Consider the following 19,688-nt stretch of genomic DNA (forward strand, 5'->3'; position numbering starts at 1 on the left):
TTAGCCAACCAAAAAAGAAAAACCTATGATCACCTGAACAGATGCAGATTTTGTCTTCTTTGCTAAAATTTAACATCTACTCCTGAGAGAAACCCTCAGCAAATTAGGAATAAAAGGGACTCTCACCCTGGCTGGTGTGGCCAGTGGATTGAGCACTGGCCTGAAAACCAAAGAGTCGCCAGTTCGATTCCCAGTCAGGGCACATGCCTGGGTTGAGGGCAGGGTCCCCAGTTGGGGGTGTGTGACAGGCAACCACACATTGATGTTTCTCTCCCTCCCTTTCTCTAAAAATATACAAAATATTTTTTAAAATTTAAAAAAATAGAAGGGAATTTCCTCAACTTGGAAACGGGCATCTAGGAGAAACAGAGCTAAACGGTGAACGGAATGCTCCCCCCTCTAAAATCGGGAAGAAGATGTGCTCATAAACGAGACCAGCAAGGTTGCAGGACGCAAGCTCACTGTACAAAAATCCACTGCATTCCTACTTAACTAGCACCAAAAGCTGGAAACAACAAAAATGTCCATCAGCAGGCGGTGGATAAAACATGGTGGTGGAGCCAGACAACAGAGTACCCCGCGATGGAGAGAATAAACAACTGATAGATGTGGCAGCAGGAACAAAGCCCGACATAATTGTGCACAGTGAAAAGAACCAGACCTCTCACAAGAGAGAGCACACACTGTGTAATTCCATTTACATAAAACTCCAGAAAAGCCGAACTGATCTGTAGGACGAGAAAGCAGAGCCCTCGTTGTGTGTGCTGGGTGGGGCACAGAGGAACGTCCAAAGGCACCAGGGACTTTGGCGGTGATGAATACAGTCACAACCTGAGTTGTGGTGCGTGTCCTCAAAATTCAGCCCATTGTGCTCTTGTGTGCAGTTTGCTGCATGTCAACTTTACCCCAAGAAACTGTTCTCTAAAAATTGTGCATGTATAAAGGTGTCTAGAACAGGCAAATGCTAGAGACAGGAAGTGGAATAGAGGTTGCGGGAGGCTGGGGAGGGGGTGAGGGGGAGCTGTTCACCAGGCACAGAGTTTCTGTTGGAGAGAAAGAAAAAGCTCCGGAAAACAGGCAGGGGTGACGGTCACAGAACACTGCGAAGGTGCTTAATGCACGGCACTGTGTACTTAAACTGGTTAAAAATGGTCATTTTTGTGCTGTGTGTATTTTAGCACAATAAAAATGTAAAACTAACTCAAAAATTTGCGTATAAGCGGACATTTGCATTTAAGGGGAAACAAGGTTTTCTGCTTTTCTGAGCCTCCTAAGGGATGTGGGTCCTGGAAGAGGTTAGAACGGGCCCTCATCCCACAGGACAAGGCCGAATCCTCGGTTCCAACGACCTAGGATCCCCAGGGGGTCAGGGCCACACCCCAGCAGCACCCCCACCCCCCGCCCCCACCATGGCTGACTAATCTCAATCCCTTTGCACCATTATCTGAGTGGAATGCCCTTCCCCTTTACCTACCCACCTAATACTCCCTCTCCCTACCCCGCCTCCCCTACTCCTCATCCCACACACTCTCTCACAAGCTGCCCTGGGCCCACAGAAGGCTGCCAGGCCCCTGTTTGCTCCAGCTGCCCCCTCTCCAAGGAGGCTGTCCCTCTGGACCCCCTAGGTCCCCGGTGCCCCTCTTCCTTTGATCTGACCACAGTGCCTGGGCCGCTACTGTCTGCCTCCTAGTCCCTCTGTCTCCTGACTTTCCCAGCTGACCAACTGCCAGGCCTGAGGCTGAAGCAGTCCCTTTTTTACCAATTCAGGAATGTCCCTGGTGGAGAACAATGGGGAAAATGGAATTCTCAGTGAACAGAGCAAGCTTTGTGTCTAGTGCTTTGGCTCACAGAGGATGGACTGTGGGGGCATGGGCAGGCCCACGCAGGGTGCTGGGAAACCTGCCTTTGGCTCCTCCTTACTGAGCAAGGACCTAGGGAGCAAACCCGTCCCTTTCTCCAGGCCTCACTTCACGCATCTGAAAAATGGAGTTTAAGAGACTCTTCCTCAAGCTGGGTGCGGAGAGAGGAGGGCTGGAGGGAAAATGGGTGTTTGCAGAGGCCCCACTGTGGGGAGCATCTTGGTCACACAAGGCCTGTTTTCCTGCAAAGGTCTGGCCTCACTCTTGTTGCATTTGGGTTCAAGCCATGCTCTTCCAAGGGTGCTGGTGGGGACTCAGGCCCTGGCGCAGGGGCTGTCGGTTCTGGCTCACCACCAGCTTCTGTCCGTGCTTCACTGCTGTAATTAAACAATCATTCCTCTCTGCCTGACCACAAGCCCCAATGAATTCCTAGCTCAGTGCCTATCCTGAGGAGAATGCAAATGTATGCAAATATTGTGTTAACTAATTAATGCAGGGAGGCCGTGGTGGAGGGCTGGGGTGAATTTTCTGCTAACAGCCATGGGCATCGCAGCTCAGAGGGAATGAGGCGCAGCCCTTGAGCCTGAGCCACTGAGAAAGGGAAGGTCTGAGCCCAGGGGAGCCTCCAGCCTCCTCTCCAGGCCGCCTCCCCTCCTCTCTACTCACACACTCCCAGTCTGACCCAGGCCCAGCCCTGGTTCCGGCACGACCCATGCCACCTGTGTAAGAACATGACACTTCTGAAAAAGGTCATGAAGTCTCCACATCAGAGTTAAACTCCGTTCTGCATGCATCTGTGACCTCAGCCTAGCACACAAAGATGAAAAGCTGGGAGTCCTGCCTGCAGCAGCTGAGCGGGGTGGGGGAGGCCTGCACCGCCCTCTTAACAAATGAAGAAAAACAGCTCAACATCCCTCAGGAGGAGATCCAACCTGGGCAAGGAGGCTTGTTGCAGAACCTCCAGAAATACTTGGGTTGATAACATTGGCGGTGGACCATGAGACGGAGCTGGAACTACCCCAGCAGGGATGAAAGGACCGAGGGACAACGACGAGGACAGCAATAACAATAGCTAATGTTAGTCACTTTATGTCATTTAATCCCTGCACCCCTCACACGACACCAACAACAGTTAGAAATTCTTACCCCCCTTTTAAAGATGAGGAAGCCAAAACTCAAAGTTCAGCAATTTGCCCAAGGTCACACAGCTAGCAAGCGGGAGAGCAAGTATTAAATCTAAGTATGTCTGACCCCAAAGCCCTTGCTGATAACTCTATGTGAGGGGGTGGCCTGAAGGCGAAAGGAGAAGACCACATTCCCCACCCGGCAGCTTTGTGTGGCAAGCAGAGCCTGACCGTAAGGCCAGGGAGGCCCGGCCTAGGGTTTGGAGCCCACAAGAACCTGGAGCTGGGGGGTGACCTGAGCACCCTGCAAATTCAGAGTTAGAACCTAGGGGCTGCATGCTCAGACCCGAGCTGGTCAGGGAAGGCCACTCTGGCCGCAGCTCAGGGCTGCTGGGCCTGGAGAGAAGCCATTTCTTCTCACTGTAGGTGGCTTTGCCTTCCGCGATTCCTAAGAGGCTACAAAGTCTGTGTCCCTCGACCTTCGGTCTCCCACAGTACCTACCGCACCACCCCCTTCTGGGATCAGAAAGTCATTCATCTTGAGCAGAGAAGTTGTATTTGCGGTGTGTTGGAAATCGACTAGACACGAAGGACAAGGCCAGACCACAGAGGGCCTTAAAAGCCAAGCAATGCCTGATGTGACAGGCAGCAGAGAGCCAGTGCAGGTTCTTGAGCGAGGGAGTGACCGATGGCCATATTCACTTAGGGAACACTGATGTATAGATGAGCTGGAGGCAGAAGCTAGAGGCCAGGACACCAACAGTTCCTCCAAGCCCTGTGATGAAGGAAGGTGACCTCCAAGGGGTGTCTAGTGGAGGTTCATGTGCCGGAAGGGGCTGGGGGTCGTTTCTCCCAGGCAGTACGAGCCATGCCTAAATGAAAAAGAGTCCCAGACCTTTGAAAGAACTGTCCCTTCAGGTCCTGGGCTACCCACCCGAGCATTTGCCTGGTCTATTCTGGGGAAGTACAGCTGTATAAAGAATGACCTTCTGCCAAATAAAATTGCTACCACTGCGTAGATTCAGGGGCCACAGACCACATTGTTTACATTTGTACAGAATGTAAAGCATCACGCAGGCAGATCTCTTCTGCCCTTATGTGTTTGGCAGGAGACACAGATGTCTGATACGTGCTCACTGATAAGCTTCCTGGATCGGTCCTACATGGCAATCTTAACAAGAACCGTAAAACTGGATGAAGCCCACAAGGGGGTAACTCCACTGTAAGAGGTGGGCCCCTGGAAAATAACCAAGTCGGAAATGGCCCAAGGCAGTGCCACTTAGGAAGGCAGGAGCCCAAGAACTACCCAAAAGCTGATGAGGGGGGAAGCGCTCGGCTCAGCCAGGAGGGTCGGCGTCAGGTACCCCTCCGAGTGAGGCCTGCGGAGCTAGGGGGAAGAAGCCTACCGCACGTGCCTCTTCCTGGGGCTGGGACCCTGCGGAGGCAATGAAGTGTCATGGGCATGAGCTCAGGTTTGGCTTCAGAGCCCCAGTTTTCTCATCCGTAAAATGGGAATGAAATCTGCAGTTGCTGGCCCGGTACCTGACTGCTTGTATGATACACACAGACAATAAAGGCGTCGCCCTCATCGGAACTGGACACGAACACTTTCAGCATGGCTGGGGATGGGTGGAGGGCAGCATACATGTGGCTGCAGGGCGTCCGCTGGCCCCAGTGTCTGAGGCAGAGGCGGACCCAGTACCACGTCTAGGACAGCCACCTCCAGCCTGGGCAGGTGACCCAGGAGGAGAATCCAACTTGGCATAGACCAGCCGCTCAGACACTCAGTTCCCAGCAGCTCACTGCCTTTCCCTGGGTGTTCCCTACAGCCTGCCATGACCATGGTCCCTCTGTGCCTCTGGGGACACCCTGGCCACTCCCCTGGCGGCGCTACTCTCAGTGTAGATAAATCCCTTTTCTCCTGAGGTCAGCCAAACAAGGCTAGGCTTGTCCCCAGAATGTGTTTAAGGAACTAGACAGGAAACAAAACCAAGGAATTAAAATATAGCTACCTGCAAACAAGAAGACTTCCAAATTACAAATTCTGATAAGAATTTGGCCCTACACTGGGCTGGCTGCCTCCTCACCTCTTCCTTGTCTCCACCCATCCGCTTGGCAAGAAGTCTTCCCTTCTAGAACCTGCTTCCTCTAGCCTTGAGCAACACCAGCCCTTCCCCTAGCTCCTGGCAGGACCAGCACCTCTGCTTGAGCTCCTAGAAAATTCGATTGGCTCCAGAGAGTCCTCCTTTGGCCCTCAGCTCTCCTACAGGGGCAGAGTTCTTGAGAAGACTGAAGAACAGCCAGCAAGGCGAATGTAAGCCTCTGAGAGCAAGACTTCCTCTCGTTCTCTGCCCCACCTTCTGTGCCTGGCCCGTAGCAAATGCTCGTGATGTTTGTTGAATGCATAATAAATATAAGTTTGAGTACGCGCATATACTCTCTAGAAGGACCCACAAGAACCTAGTATCAGTGATTGTCTTTGGATAGATGAAAATAGAAGCCTAAGGAATCACATATGGAGAGGAAGCTCCTTTTCACTGTAAACCAATCTATATCTTTTGAATTTTTTTTACTGTGCATATATATTAACTATTTGAAATTAAAAACAGAATATCATTTACATGAGCATCAACAAATGAAATACTTCGGTGTACATCTAACAAAATATGTAGAAGAGCTCCATGAGAAGAACTGTAAAACTGATCAAAGGCATCAGGGAAAGCAGCAAGCAGTTAGACAGAGGCATGAGCAGGGTAGGAAGGACGGGCCAGGTCCCTGGCAACAGGCAAAGCTACAAACCCTTGCGCAGCCGCTCCCTTAAGTATTAACCCCTGGAGACGACACTAGGTCTCAGCTGTGCTTCAGCTCCAGCCCAGAAAAGCAGCAAAACCGGGCAGAGGGGCGCCACGGCGGACTTCAGGACCAGCTGCCCTGACTAGTGACTCCCTCCCTGGCACCGACCCATCAGTGGAGACCACGAGCCTGAGGAGACACCCCCTTCCTCAGGTGCACTTTCCCTGACTCTCTTTCCTGAGCTCCAGCGGTTCTTCTTTTGCCTCTGTGACCCATTTCCTGAGCCCATTTCTTCCACAGCTCAGTTCTTCTACCTCTGTGTCTTTCTAAGTAAACTTTCTCTCACACTTTGAGTCTTCACTCTGAATTCTTTCTTAGCCAGAACTCAAGTACCGAAGTTTCTGAACCGAGAGGTCCAGTCCGACTCCACCGGTCTAACAGCTGGTGCCGTTGTTCTGCCACTAGCAGGAAGACCTAAATGAAAGGAGAGGTATTCCACGTTCATGGATGGGAAGACTCAATATTGTTAAGATGTTCACTCTCCCCAACTTGAGCTACACATTCAATGACATCTCAGTCAAAATCCCAGGAAGTTATTTTGTAAATATCTACAAATTGATTTTGAAGTTTATATGGATAGGCCAAAGACCTAGAATAGCCAATGTGAAGCTCAAGAAGACTGTAGTTGGAAGACTAACACCACCTGGCTTCAAGACTTGGTATAAATATACAGTAATCAAGACAGTGTGGCACCGGCAAAGAAAATAGACGAATAGATCGAAGGAACAGAATAGATAGCCCAGAAAAAGACCCACTACCGGCAACTGACCCTTGACAAAGGAGTAAAGGCAATTCAATGGAAAAAGTGTGGTCTTTTCAACAAATGGCGACAGAACAGAGTAGACAGTCACATGCAAAAAAAAAAAAAAAAAGAGAATCTCGACACAGACTTTATACCTTTTATAAGAATTAAATCAAAAATAGATCTTACACTTAAATGTCAAATGCAAATAATAAAACGCCTAGAATATGACACAGGAGAAAATGTAGGTGGCCTTGGGCTAGGTAATGAGTTTGTAGATACAATAAAACATGTTCCAAAATGCTGTTAGATCTTATTAAACTTCAAAACTTCTGCTCTGCAAAAGACACAGCTGAGAAAATGAAGAGAAAATATTTACAAAAGATCTATCTTTAAAGACTTGGACCTTAAAAAAAAAAAAAAACAACTCTTCAAACTCAGCAATAAGCAAAAAAAAAAAAAAAAAAAAAACAATTAAAAAAGACAAGATATCTGAACAGACATCTTGCCAAAAAGATTAATGGATGACAAATAATCCCATGAAAATATGCTCAACATCTTATGTCATTAGGAAATTGTACATTAAAACAACAATGAGCACTTAACACCTATTACTTCTTGGCTAAAATCCAAAAGAACTGACAACACAAAATGCTAATAAGAACACAGAATCTCACTGAGGGCTGGTGGGAATATAAAATAGCACAGTCACTTTGGCAGCTTCTTACAAGCTCAACATACCATTACCATACAATCCAGCAATCATGCTTTTTAGTATTTGTCCCACTAAGTAAATATAAACATGCACACACACGTTCATAGCAGCTTCATTCACAATCACCGAAAACCAGAAGCAACCAAGATATCCCTCAATCAGTGAATGGATAAAGAAAAAACTATAGTATATCCATACAGTGAGACACGCGTCAGCATTGAAAAGAAATGAGCTATCAGCATGCGAGGAGAAAAAGGAAGAGGGCCTACAAGAAAACAAACTATCAAGCCACAAAAAGACCAGAAGGAACTGTAAACGTATATTTCTAAGTGAAAGAAACCAATCTGGAAAGGCTATATACTGTATGATTCCAACTATACGGCATTTTAGGAAAGGCAAAACTACACAGACGGTATAAAGATCAGTGGTTGTCCGGGGCTGTGGGGAGGGAGAGGTGAGTAAGTGGATCGCAGGTGACTTGTAGGGCAGTGACACTCTTCTGTACAACTGTAATTGTGAAAATCACAATTGTCACAATGTCATTATGTCAAAACCCACAGAATGCTCAACATCAAGAGTAAACCCTTTGAAGACCTGGGTGTAATTTTTTCAAGGGTGTCCGACAACCTGAAGTTGGGCGAGCTGTGCGAGGATTGAAGCTCTTCGTCAGCCACTTCTGGCTGAAGGGCGCGCAGGCGCCCCGCAGCGCGGAGGAGGTCAGCGCGCTGCAGGAGAGAGCCGAGCTCTCACCTCCCGGGCCTCGCAGGAAAGGGCTTCGCTGAGCATGTAGGGATGGGGCGGGGTTTCCTGTGTGTACCCAGAAGCCTGCGGCTCTACTGACTGGGAAAGCTGGGGGAGCCACTGGCGTGGTTTGTTGTATTTAAGATACATTTTGAGATAATTTTTTGATCCAAAAAACAAGAGTAAAACCTAAACTATGAATTTTAATTAATAATAAATAAGGCATCAATATCAATTCATCAATTGTGATCATTGTAACACACTAATAATGCATATTAATAACAAGGGTTACTGTGTATCCAGGTGGCTACACGAAACTCTCTGTACTTTCTGCTCAATTCTGTAAATCTAAGCTGTCCTTTAAAAGAAAAAAGCCCATTAATTATTTTTTAAAAGAAAGCTTACGAAGTACAAAATGAAAATTACTCAGTCAGTGTCAAGGGCTTTGCAGACAGACAGCCCAGGGTCGAAGGCCCAAATGCTGAACCAGCCTCAGCTTCCTCCTGTGGGTTAACAGTTACGCCTTACAGGGTTGGGTTAAGGGTTCCAGAACTCTGTCACTGCAGCATGACAGTCAAAAATTATGTTGCCGACATGATTTCCATAGGCAAGGAGAGGAGTGGCCTTTTTTTTTTTTTTTTTTTTGGCCAGGAGGGGAACCCAGGCAGGCAGAACCAGAAGACACCTTCTGCAGAAATGACACACAAAGGTTTCCCAGCTGCAGGAAGACACTGGAAAGCACCTGGCCCCAGCCCAGCCTCTGCAGGGCCGGCTCATCTGCTAGTCTCTGTGCATCTCTAAGCTTCACGGGGACCTGGACAGTCCCCTCCAAGGAGGCAAGCTGGAGGGCTACATAGCCTGTGACCCAGTGCAGTGAAGGTGGGAAGGGGCTTGCAAGCAAGGGGGGCCACCACCCTGCCCTGGTGTGCCCCCTCCACTGTGGGGCCCTAAGGAGCCCTAATCACCTTTTTCATCCATAAAAATAGCACCACCAAGGCCCACGTCCAGGGTGGCGGTCGGCAGTCCAGGCAGCAGTGGGAGAGAAAGCTGCAATGTGCGTTATTCCAGCAGGCAGTGAATGGCACCAATATTACTGCTGTCAGACCAGCAACACAGAGCCAGAAGGGCAGCAGCAGAGAAAGGGAAAAGCCCAGGCTTCTGAACACAGCATTAACCTCCCCGAGCTTCAGTCTCCTCATCTGTAATATGGGAATAACCTTTACCTCCTGGGCTCTGTATGAATTCGGTGAGATAGTACCTGCCCAGGACCAAGCACCCTGCCTGGCACAGAGGTGTGCCTTCCAAGATGTGAATGCCATCCCTGCTAACTGTGTTGTTCTGGACAAATCACTGTCCCTGCCAGGGCTTCCGCTGTAATCCTGCTCAGATCTGAGGAGAGAGGAGGCCACCGTTTTGCTACCATTAAGGATGGTATCGATTGCCTTGCGGGCACTTGACTGGGGACTTGGACAAATAGAACCATGTGGGCAAGGTCCTGGCACCCAGGGAGCAGGGTTGGAAAAAAACACAGTTGCAAAAAACGTAAAATGAATTCAACAGCTTTGGGAAAGACTCTGAGCCGAGGAAGGGAGTTGTTAAAGAGAATCCCAGGGTCCCATTTAATGAAAGGATATGGGAGGTGTCGAGTGGCAGGGAGCCTGGCTCCCAATCATAGCAAGTGTTTTCTGCACAATGTTATCCTTGAACCCCGGAGACGCAAGCACAGAGAAGCCAGCCAGAGGGAGGCACACGATGCTGACTCACCGGCAGGGGAGCAGGCCACAGCTAAAGGGGTACCCGTGAGAGTCTCAGGAGTTGGCCAGGAGCAGGGTGACAGGGAGTGGCCAGCTTGGGGGAGGTGGATTTGGAGATTCCCACCCCACATAGAGGGCTGGAGCCAAACTATCTGGGTTCAAGTGCCAGCTCCACCACCTACTGGCTAGGCTTGTGCAGATGATTTAACCCCTGGGTTGGGTTCCCAGCTGTAAAACGGGGATGGTAGTAGCAACCACTACACAGGGTTGTGATGAGGATTTGAGATCAAGCCTGTGCGGCATTTAACACAGTGCTTGCTCAGAGGAAAAGGCAGCTGCTATTATTATTGTTACCCAGGGCAGGGCTGGCAGCAAGCCTTCCCACCTGTCTACCATCTCCCTCTGACGGGTCCCAGTTCTGCAAGGCCTGTTATATATAACTTTGCCTGGACTGGATCACGTCAGAGACCTGCAGGGCCTAGGAGACTCTGGCTCCACCCTCTCCTGCAGGAGTCTCCTCTGCAGCTTGCCCAGCCTCTCCTTACATGCTTCTGCTAACAGGGAGCTCTTCACCTCCCTGAACAGCCTGCTCCCCATTCAGACAGCTCTGATCACAAGTTCTCTAGGCAGGGCCAAGATCTCCTCCCTGCAAACTGCCCCTTTAGTGGAAGTGATTTCTCTGCCAGGGACTTTCCCATGTCTGGAATCCACCCATCCTACCACCGTCAGGAATCCCTTGAACAGGGCTCCAGTTACTCCTCCAGGAAGCCTCCCCGGAAGCCCACCTCGTGCATCTCATGCAGAATGGCACAACTGTCCCTGCAGGGACACCCACACACCCCCTCCAGCTCCTCCGTCCATGGGGCAGAAAGTCTGGGCTGTCCCCCAGGCCTAGCACTAATAATGGGTCACATCCACTGTGTCGCTCAACCCTCACAAAACCCCTGTGAGACGTGTGCCGTTTCTGTGCCCAATTTTTTAAATTGTATTAAGTACACTCACACTGTTGTGCAACCATCGCTCACATCCATCTCCAGAACTCTTCCCGTCTTGCAACACTGCAACTCTATCCCCACGAAATAATCAGCCCCCATTCCTCCCTCCCTCCAGGCCCTGGCCGCCTCCATTCTACTTTCTGTGTCTACAAATGTAAGGGCTCTAGGTACCTCATATAAATAGAATCCTACGGCACTTGTCTTTCTGTGTCTGGCTTATTTCACTTAGCACGCGGTCCTCAGGGTTCATCTGCGTGGGAGCACGTGCCCTTTGGGAGGCCCAGTAATGCTCCACTGCACGTGCAGGCCGCCCTGTGTCGTGCACTCGGAGGGCCAGGGGCACCGGAGCGCCTTCCACCCTTCCGCTATTGCAAATAACGCTGCGGCCGTGAGTGTGCGGAGACCTCAAGAGCCCACTTGCAGTGCTTTTGGGTCTATACTCAGAAGTGAGAGTGCTAAACCAGGTGGTAGTTCTATGTTTTTAATTGTTTGAGGAACTGCCAAACCGTTTTCCACGGTGTCTGCGCCACTTCGCAACCCCGCCAGCAATGCACGAGGGGCCCGACTTCTCCGCGTCCCCGCCAACGCTCATTTTCTGTTCTGCTTTTGTTGTCTTATAGTAGCCTTATTAATGAGTGCGACGCCACACAGAGCGCTCCTGTTCTTATCTCCGCTTCACCGCTGAAGGAAGGGGGGCTGGAGAGGCCGCTGACTTGCCCAAGGTCCCACGGGCAACGCGTGGTGGAGCTGGGGCTCAGCCTAGCTCAGGGCTGTCTGCCGCTGCCCGGTGTTCTCAGCAGCCCCATCCTGGCAAAGCCCTGCTGTCCAGCTGGTCAGCGCCCAGCCTGGTGCCTCCAATATCCTCTGGGCTCCGTCAGGACGCAGGCGGTGACCCCTCCCCTGCCCGGAGAGCAAGAAGAAGAACCCCAGCCCCCTGCATCTCTGCGACCCAGGGCGACCCCGAAACTACGGTGTCAGCAAAGGCCTTACCCTGCGCGGCCAGCAGAGCTGTTGGCCGGGAGGCCTCTCGGGGCAGGGCGTCCCTCTCGGGCAGCCGGGCTGCAGCAAGGAGTGGGGTCCGGGAAGGGAGTGGGACGCAAGGCTCGCTCCACCAGATGGGCCGGTGGCGCCTTGCATTATCTTGCCCGAGAGCGGGGGCAGCGAGGGCGGTAGCGGGGAGCCGGGCCAGGGGCGGCGCGAGGATTCTCGAATCCGGTGGGGCCTGGCGGGGCGCCTGGAGCGCCGGGAGCGCGGGGTTGGGCCGCGGGGAAGGGCCAGGCCCAGCAGCAAAGTGACCCCATCGGGGAGCCGGGGACTATGCGGAGCTGGGGCACTCCCCGCCCGCACCCCTCTCCTGCGCGGCAGCATCCCTCCTGCCTGACCCTGGGCAAGCTGAGTCTTCCCTGGGCCTCAGTTTCTTCATCTGTAAAATGGGGGAGACCACGTTAAACTTTGCAGGGCGCTGTGGGCATTAAATGAGCACCAGACACACAGTGCTGGGCTGATGAGGGGCCGCCGACTGTGCTGGGCGCCCTGCCTCCTCCCACTCCCACGCATATCCTCACCTGACCCCCACCTGCCCCGCACCTGCCCCACGTCTATCCCCCACTGTTCTGCCACTCCCACTGCAGGGCTGGCAAAGCCTTGAGAGTAAGGGTCCAGCCTCCCAGGTGACTCCAGGGGGTAACATATTTGAATGTACTCGTTCTGGTTCGTTTCTTAGAAAAACAAATAAACACCGCAACAATCGTCCCTTCAGGTCACAGAGCTGTTTGCCACCACATTATGCATAACGCCGCAGTGACGTGGTATCGCCCTGAGTTCCATTCGTGCTGTCCTACCGCGCGATGGGATGGCCTGCGGCCACTCCGAAGGACAGAGATCAACATTTACTGGCATTTCAGGGCATACATTTGAGTGGGGGTAAAAAAAACACAAAACAGGGTCGAGAAAGTCACGAATGGCTCCAAGTGTGGCGTCCTGGTCAGTAGCAGCGGTGTCCCCCAGCCTTTAACAGGACTCGCAGGTGACTCCTGCGCAGGTCGCAGTTTGGAAGGCAGGGAGCTGTGTCCCGGGGGGGCGTTCAGTAAAGTGTTATCGCCTCTCGGGGGTGGGATTGGGGCTTGCTTTTCTTCCTGTGCTTTTCAGAACTGTTGGTATGTTTTTATAAGCACATTATGAAACCAAAAAAGCTATTAAAATGTGTGCAAAGATGTAAGATCAAAAACTATAAAATCCCTGAAAGAAAGCATAGGTAAAAAGCTTCGTCACATTGGACTTGGCGATGGATGATTTCTTAGATGTGACACTAAGCACAGGCAATAAAAGCAAAAATAGACAGATGGAACTACATCGAAACTGAAAAGTTTTGCCCCAGCTGGTGAGGCTCAGTGGATTGAACGCCGGCCTGTGAACCAAAGAGTCTCCAGTTCAATTCCCACTCAGGGCACAAGCCTGGGTTGCAGGCCAGGTCCCCGGTTGGGGGTGCATGAGAGGCAACCACACATGGATGTTTCTCTTTCTCTCTTCCCCCCTCCCTTCCCCTCTCTCTAAAAATAAATAAATAAAATATGTTTTAAAACCCGAAAACTTTTGTGCATCAAAGGACACATGAACCGAGTGAAAAGGCAACCTATGGAATAGAAGAAAGTATTTGAAAATAAGATAAGTAGGGCTAATTCTGGAACCCTGGAATTTTTAATTTATATATATATACATATATAATATAAAGATCTCCTACAACTCAACAAGAACAAAAAAATCAAATAACCTAAAAAATGGGCAAAGGACTTGAATAGACATTTCCCCTGTCATGATAAACAAATGACGAACAGACATACGAAAAGATGCTCAACGTCACTCATCGTCAGAGAGATGCAGATCAGCGCTGCAATGAGATGTGGCCTCACATCCATTCAGAGGGCCACCACGAAAACCACAGGAAACGACATGTGCTGGCGAGGATGTGCAGAAATAGGAGCCCGCGTGAACTGCAGGCAGGATCGTAAAATGCTGCCACCGCTATGCAAAACAGGGTGGAGGTTCCTCAGAAAATGTAAAACACAGTTCCCTATGATCCAGCAATTCCACCTCTGGGTATAGCCCCTTAAAAATGAAAAGTACGGCCTTGAAGAGATATGTCATGTTCGTAGCAACACTATTCACACAGCTTAAAAGTGGAGACAACCCAGGTGCTCATCACCAGATGGGTAGATTAGGAAAACGTGGTGTATAAACAATGAAATACGGCTTACAGTTGTTTCTATGGGACAGTATATAGTACAAGAATATACTGTATTTTGTGTGCTCATAACTGTAAACTTAGTTTTGCCCACCCCTGTATTGTTCAGCCTTAAAAAGGAGGAAAATTCTGATGCATGCTACAGCATGGATAAATTTTGAGGACAGTATGCTAAACAATATAAGCCAGACACAGAAAGACAAATAGGACCCCACTTGTATGAGATGCCTGAGCAGTTAAATTCACAGAAACATTTAGTGGAATGGGGGTTGCCAGGAGCTGGGGGCTGTGGGAGGGAGAGGGAGGGTCATTGTTCAATGGGGATGGAGCTTCAGTTTTACAAGATGAAAAAGTTCTGGGATCTGTTTCATAACAGTGTAAATGTTCGTAATACCAATGATTAAGGTAGTTTTTTAGAGATTTCAATGACCTGAGAAAGTAGAAAGACAAGGAAGCTGGGAAGTGCTGGCGCTTGGGAAAGAGGGAAGGGAAGGTGTAGCTACAGGGAGGGGAGGATGGAGGAGACATGTAGGTGATAAAGCCGGAAGTGGGGGCCTGGACGCGGTGGGAGAGTTCTGGGCCCCGAATGTAAACGTTCTCATGCGAAGACAAGCAATAGGCATCCAGAACACTTTAGAGCAGGGACTGACCTTTCCGAATAGCTGCCAAGCAAGTCCACATCTCCACATCTCTTTGGCCTTTCAAACTCATTACCTTGACTTCGACCTTGCTAACTGCAGATATATCCCCACTCATCCACTTCCCCATCACCTGAGATGGCCCCAAGGGGAAGGTCTGGCTGGGATGCACAGACAGAACTCTCCCAGTGACCCTGGGAAGCTCAGGAAGTAGTTCCCAGGCTGACGGCAGCCCTGATCTCAGGAACACCAACCCCCCAGTTGTGGGATGTGGCCCTTACCCGCAAGTGTGTAGGAAAGCTGGAGCCCAGAAAGCCCCAGGGATTGCCACAAGCCCGCAGGCCATGGTTCTCAGAACTCCATGGAGTCTCTTGGGGTCAAAGGGCCAGGCTGTCCATTTCAGAGATGACTCTTCCTTCCAAGGCCGGGTCACAGAAGGTCACCAGACAGAATTGCCTGGGTGGGGTGGAGGGGTGGGGAATGAGGGGGTGTTGCAGCCTCCTGAATTTTCTGGACTCCCAGGTGAGAGTTAAAAGAAGCCTACTTGCCCTGAACCCTCACCTGAGGAACGAGACGCACCCACACTGGTGGTGGAGAAACTGGGACCAGAAGCCCAGAAGCCCAGAAGCCCAGGCCCCAGCTCTCAGGCCTGGCTCCTTCACACCAAGCCTGTCCCGAGAATCCTACTTTCTGCATTTATCTATTTTGGGTACCATCCAAACCCCTGTGTTGGGGTGGAAGGGTGGGGGCATTCCAGGCCTCTAACACCATCCCCCACCCCCTAAGTCTGCCAGAACAGGCATCCCCAAACCTGCCTAAATGCCCACATCCTCGAGATGAAGTCCAAATTTTCATTTGACTTCATGGTTCTTTAAAACTTGGTCCCCACTGACTCCTCTCTTTTCATCTCCCACTCTCCCATTCCCTTCACCCAGCCCTGCAGCTCTTCCCCAAACTCTTCTCAGCTTTTGCACTTACTATTCCTGCTTCCTCCTCTCTGCCTAATAGATTGTTCTTCCTCCTTAAGCAGGGAGCTGTCCCAAAGTGACCAGGCAGCTCAGTCACAGCCTACTCTGCTCCCACGAGATGGGCTATATCCCTGTATCAAGAGCAGGGAGCCTCTCTTATGGGTCTCTTCCCAGTTTCCAGCACCAGGGCGTGGCCAGCCAGACTGATAAATGTTGATCAACAAAATGAACACAGGAGTTTTCTGCCTGTCTTTTGTGGCTAATTCTGGTTCCTACCCAAAGACTCTGGAACATGGCCTTGACCTTACACAATGGGTCCCTAAGTGCCAGCAGCTTTACCTGAGTTATCTCATGTGACTCTATGGCACAGGCAGTAACATTCCCATCTCACAGATAAAGAAACTGATGAGTGGTGTAGTGACTGCCGGCTGCGGGAAATCGGTGCCGCCAGGATTGGAACCCAGCCCAACCAGCCTGTGCGCATTCTACTGTGGCCTCCCAGTGGTCTATGGATCAGGAACAAAGGGTGTACCCACAGACTTCTGGGCAATTCTCTACTCTGTCCAGGGATCCCTTAAACCTGTGCTTTGCAGAAGATGGTTAAGAGATGGGAAGAATGACATCCAGTTCTGATGGCAGTAGGAGGCCAACCTAGCACAGATAGACAAAAAAAAAAAAAAAAACATCTTCAACAGGTGGCTGGATAACAGAGGGGTCAGAGATAGTCCAGACGACCTTCTCAATTCTGCCCAAAAAGACCGAGGGAAAGGCCCAGGCTTCCAGGGCTGCTAAGTAAGTGCTTTACACTCCCTCTGCCTTTCCTGTACCCCTAAGAAGCTTTCTAATCTGTATTCTACCTGTGAAGTAATTGAAGTTATTAGGTGAGAAGTCAAGGTCAGGCAGCTGCCTTCAAAGGTCAAGTCTTAACCACTGTTAGATGGCCTTCATCCCCTTTCCTAAAAAAAATCCCCCGAACAAACAAGCTCCTCACCCCCCCACCATCATAGTCTTTGAAATTAGGAAATTAGTCTCATAATTCCTGTGAGTGAGCTGACCCCACGTGCAACATGAGCTGAGTTACAAAAATGTCCTTGCCCTTGGCCCCAAGAATTCCTTCTGGATGGGAACTAAAACCCAAGGCAAGGGGAAAAAATCTAAAAGACTAAAAAACGTTATTTTCTCAGAGTTTCCCATAAAAGTGAAATTATTAATGATAAAACACCTGAAAGCAATTCAACTTTACAATCAAAGGGCCACACGTCCTGGGAGGGGCTTGTGAGTGGGACAGATACCACAGGGACCTTGAAACAACAGTTATTGGATAATTACGTTCATGTAAAATGAGTGCCAAGTGGAAAAGCAGAACATTTTAATTTGATCTCAGAGTGCCATCTCCGTGAGAAAGGCTCGCCTATGCCACTTTGTGTTTTTCCTTTTCTCTAAAGAATTTTAAACCAATTAACTTTGAGGAGGTAATTAGTACACACGGTAATCCGGGCACACAGGACATTAACGTCTAAAAATCTAAAGCAGTATATGAAGAAGCAGCATCCAGTAACCTCTGACAACCATGTAAGAATGTGGGTTTGTCCATTTATAAACCTCAGAAAGGAACACGGAGAGAAATAACTTGCTTCATGGTTATTTGGATCTGTTATTTATTTATATTTTTTTCCCTGTAAGGCTGATGAAAGCAAAGGTTCAAAAATGAAAAAAACCCAGGGCAGAAAATTCGCACCATTTCTCTAACACATAGCTCAGTGCTTCTTGGCTAGGACTGTCTTTCGAGTCTAGCTCAAATCCCTCTTGCTGTGATCTAGGAAGGAAGCAGCTAAATCAGGTGGAGAAATCAGGTGGAGAAATCAGGCAAAGAAAACCATGAGAGAAAATTGACTGCCTTCTTACCTGTTCACGTACCAGGATGCAATCTTCTAGAGCTTTGCTGATGGTTTTAAGGGGCTCCAGGGCCCAGAGCAGGTGCCCAGGGGTTAGGGGCAGTGGGTGCCAGGTGGGAGAGGCTGCGGCTTCCCCCAGCCAACAATCCAGGCTTCCCGGCTGATGAGAAGGGCGGGGAAAGCAGGCCGAGGCAACAAGATTCAGAAACTGGAGCCAGCAAGGGCGGGGCAGGGCCACGTGTCCCCAGCCTGCTTTAGACTGTGGAGTAGGAGGGGGCCACACACCCACAGGATCAGCTGCAAAATGTTCTGACCAAAGGCCCTTGTTAAGATACTGGTGGGGCTCCCCAGTTGGGCCTTTTTAAGGGGCCGCCCCAGCTCCTCTCCAGAACATGATTACTTTAACAACAACAAAAACATCTTCTTACAAAACTTAATAAAACTGGGGGATGTGGTAGTGTCCCGAGTGCATGTAGGGAACACACATTGGACAGAGAGATGGCCTTTGATAAATATCCACATTAAGGACCAGTCAATTACCCAGTCTACACAGAGACACGACCCCAGAGAGATAAAGTATGGACCCCAAGCCTGGACACAGCCAGGCTTCCCCGCACAACTCTGGGCCTTCCCTGGTGTGACACGTGGTCTGACACCCAGCACCGGTGGGAGTTCCAGAGGACACAGGAGGAAGGCCCTGTGCTCAGCCGGATCTCCGAGGACAAGGGAGCTCCCACTTGGCATGGGTCAGAGCGAGTGCTGGGCGGCTCTGCCCAGAAGAATTCTGTGGGAACTGAGGAGGCAGCTCCGTCTCCACCTGGTTTTCATGGCAATCTCTCCAACCTCCTCAGGACAGTATTTGGAGTTAGGGGAGGGCAAACTCCCCAAGGGACCCTTTAGGTCCCCCACTAGTGGACATTACCACTAGTTAGGGGCAGGGAAAGGGCTGTGTTCAAAGCATCAAACTGTCCACCCTGGCTGGTGTGGCTCAGCGGACTGAGTGCCAGCCTGTAAACCAAAGGGTCGCTGGTTCAGTTCCTGGTCTAGGGCACATGCCTGGGTTGTAGGCCAGATCCCCAGTGGGTGACACATGAGAGGCAACCACACATTGATGTTTCTCTCCCTCTCTTTCTTCCTTCTCCTCTCTAAAAATAAATAAATAAAGTCTTCTTTTTTAAAAGCATCAAACTCTCCAACAAGATAGGTTACAGTGTTCCCCTGAGTATGAGCAGAACCCTTTATTAAGAGGCCCCTTATTAACATCTCAGATCCCACCGCACCTATTCGGGGAAATGCTGAACTAGATGTCAGCATAGTTTACTCTGAATATCAAGGCCTGGCACAAGCAGTTGATCAAGAAATGGTTTCTCAATTGGATTGGTAAAACTGGATTCCTGGTTTGGCCCTGAACTTCCAGCAGGACAATAATGCCCACACTGGAATGCACTTGGCTAATTCCCCACCCCGGGCCCCAAGACAGTGGCTATACTGGCCACACCCTCTGCAAGGCCGCTGGCTGACGAGCTCTGCCAAATTGATTCATACCAGTCAGGCAACCAGTGGGAGGGCAGAAGGGGGTGGAGGTGATGGGGGAACAGCCGTAGGATGTCACTGGGACTTCACAGAAGCCTGAGGAAACGCCGTGACTTCTCTGGGACCTCTGGCTTGGCACGATGTCCCTTTCTTTCAAGGCTTTGCATATAGGACTGCGGTTGAAGATGGAAGTGGCTCCAGGTCTCCCCAGGCGTCTGCACCCAAGTTCAGTGGCCACACCTCCTATTACCAGTACCCTGGATGTTGGTCTTATTCTTCCCATTTTACAGACAGGAAATGGAGAGCTTACTTAGAGACTGGTGAACCCAGGTCACCTGACTCTATCCAGCGCTCTTTCTGTGGCCTTCCCTCCTACCTGGCATTTGGCCGATGGGATCTTGTTTCTGATTGGCCTTCCTCCAGTTACAGCATCAGCTTCTTAAAGGCAAGAGATTCCTCAAGGTACCTGGTAACAGCCTGAGGCCCTAATAGTGCACAGTAAACCGTACTAAGGCTCTTGAATATTGCATGTCACTAGCTTATACACCACATTTAGTCATGGATCAAATTAACTCATGACCTCTTCCCAAATGACCTACTCAAAGGCAGCTCTCATTCCCTGAGATTTTG

General features: G+C 50.2%; 1 protein-coding gene across 2 annotated transcripts in view; it reads right to left on the reverse strand.

Moving 5' to 3' along the window:
* The window catches only part of IL34 (interleukin 34), a 56,812-nt gene extending 39,042 nt beyond the window's left edge, over positions 1 to 17,770 (reverse strand). Inside the window, exon 1 of one of the 2 annotated variants that reach the window (XM_053915154.2) lies at positions 17,536 to 17,770. The gene's annotated coding sequence lies outside the window, so the exon portion shown is untranslated. The remainder of the gene's footprint in view (positions 1 to 17,535) is intronic. The other variant, XM_053915153.2, reaches the window with a different exon arrangement.
* Positions 17,771 to 19,688: the final 1,918 nt, after the last annotated feature.

The sequence above is a fragment of the Desmodus rotundus genome, chromosome 12, assembly GCF_022682495.2.
Source record: "Desmodus rotundus isolate HL8 chromosome 12, HLdesRot8A.1, whole genome shotgun sequence".
NCBI classification, from domain to species: domain Eukaryota; kingdom Metazoa; phylum Chordata; class Mammalia; order Chiroptera; family Phyllostomidae; genus Desmodus; species Desmodus rotundus.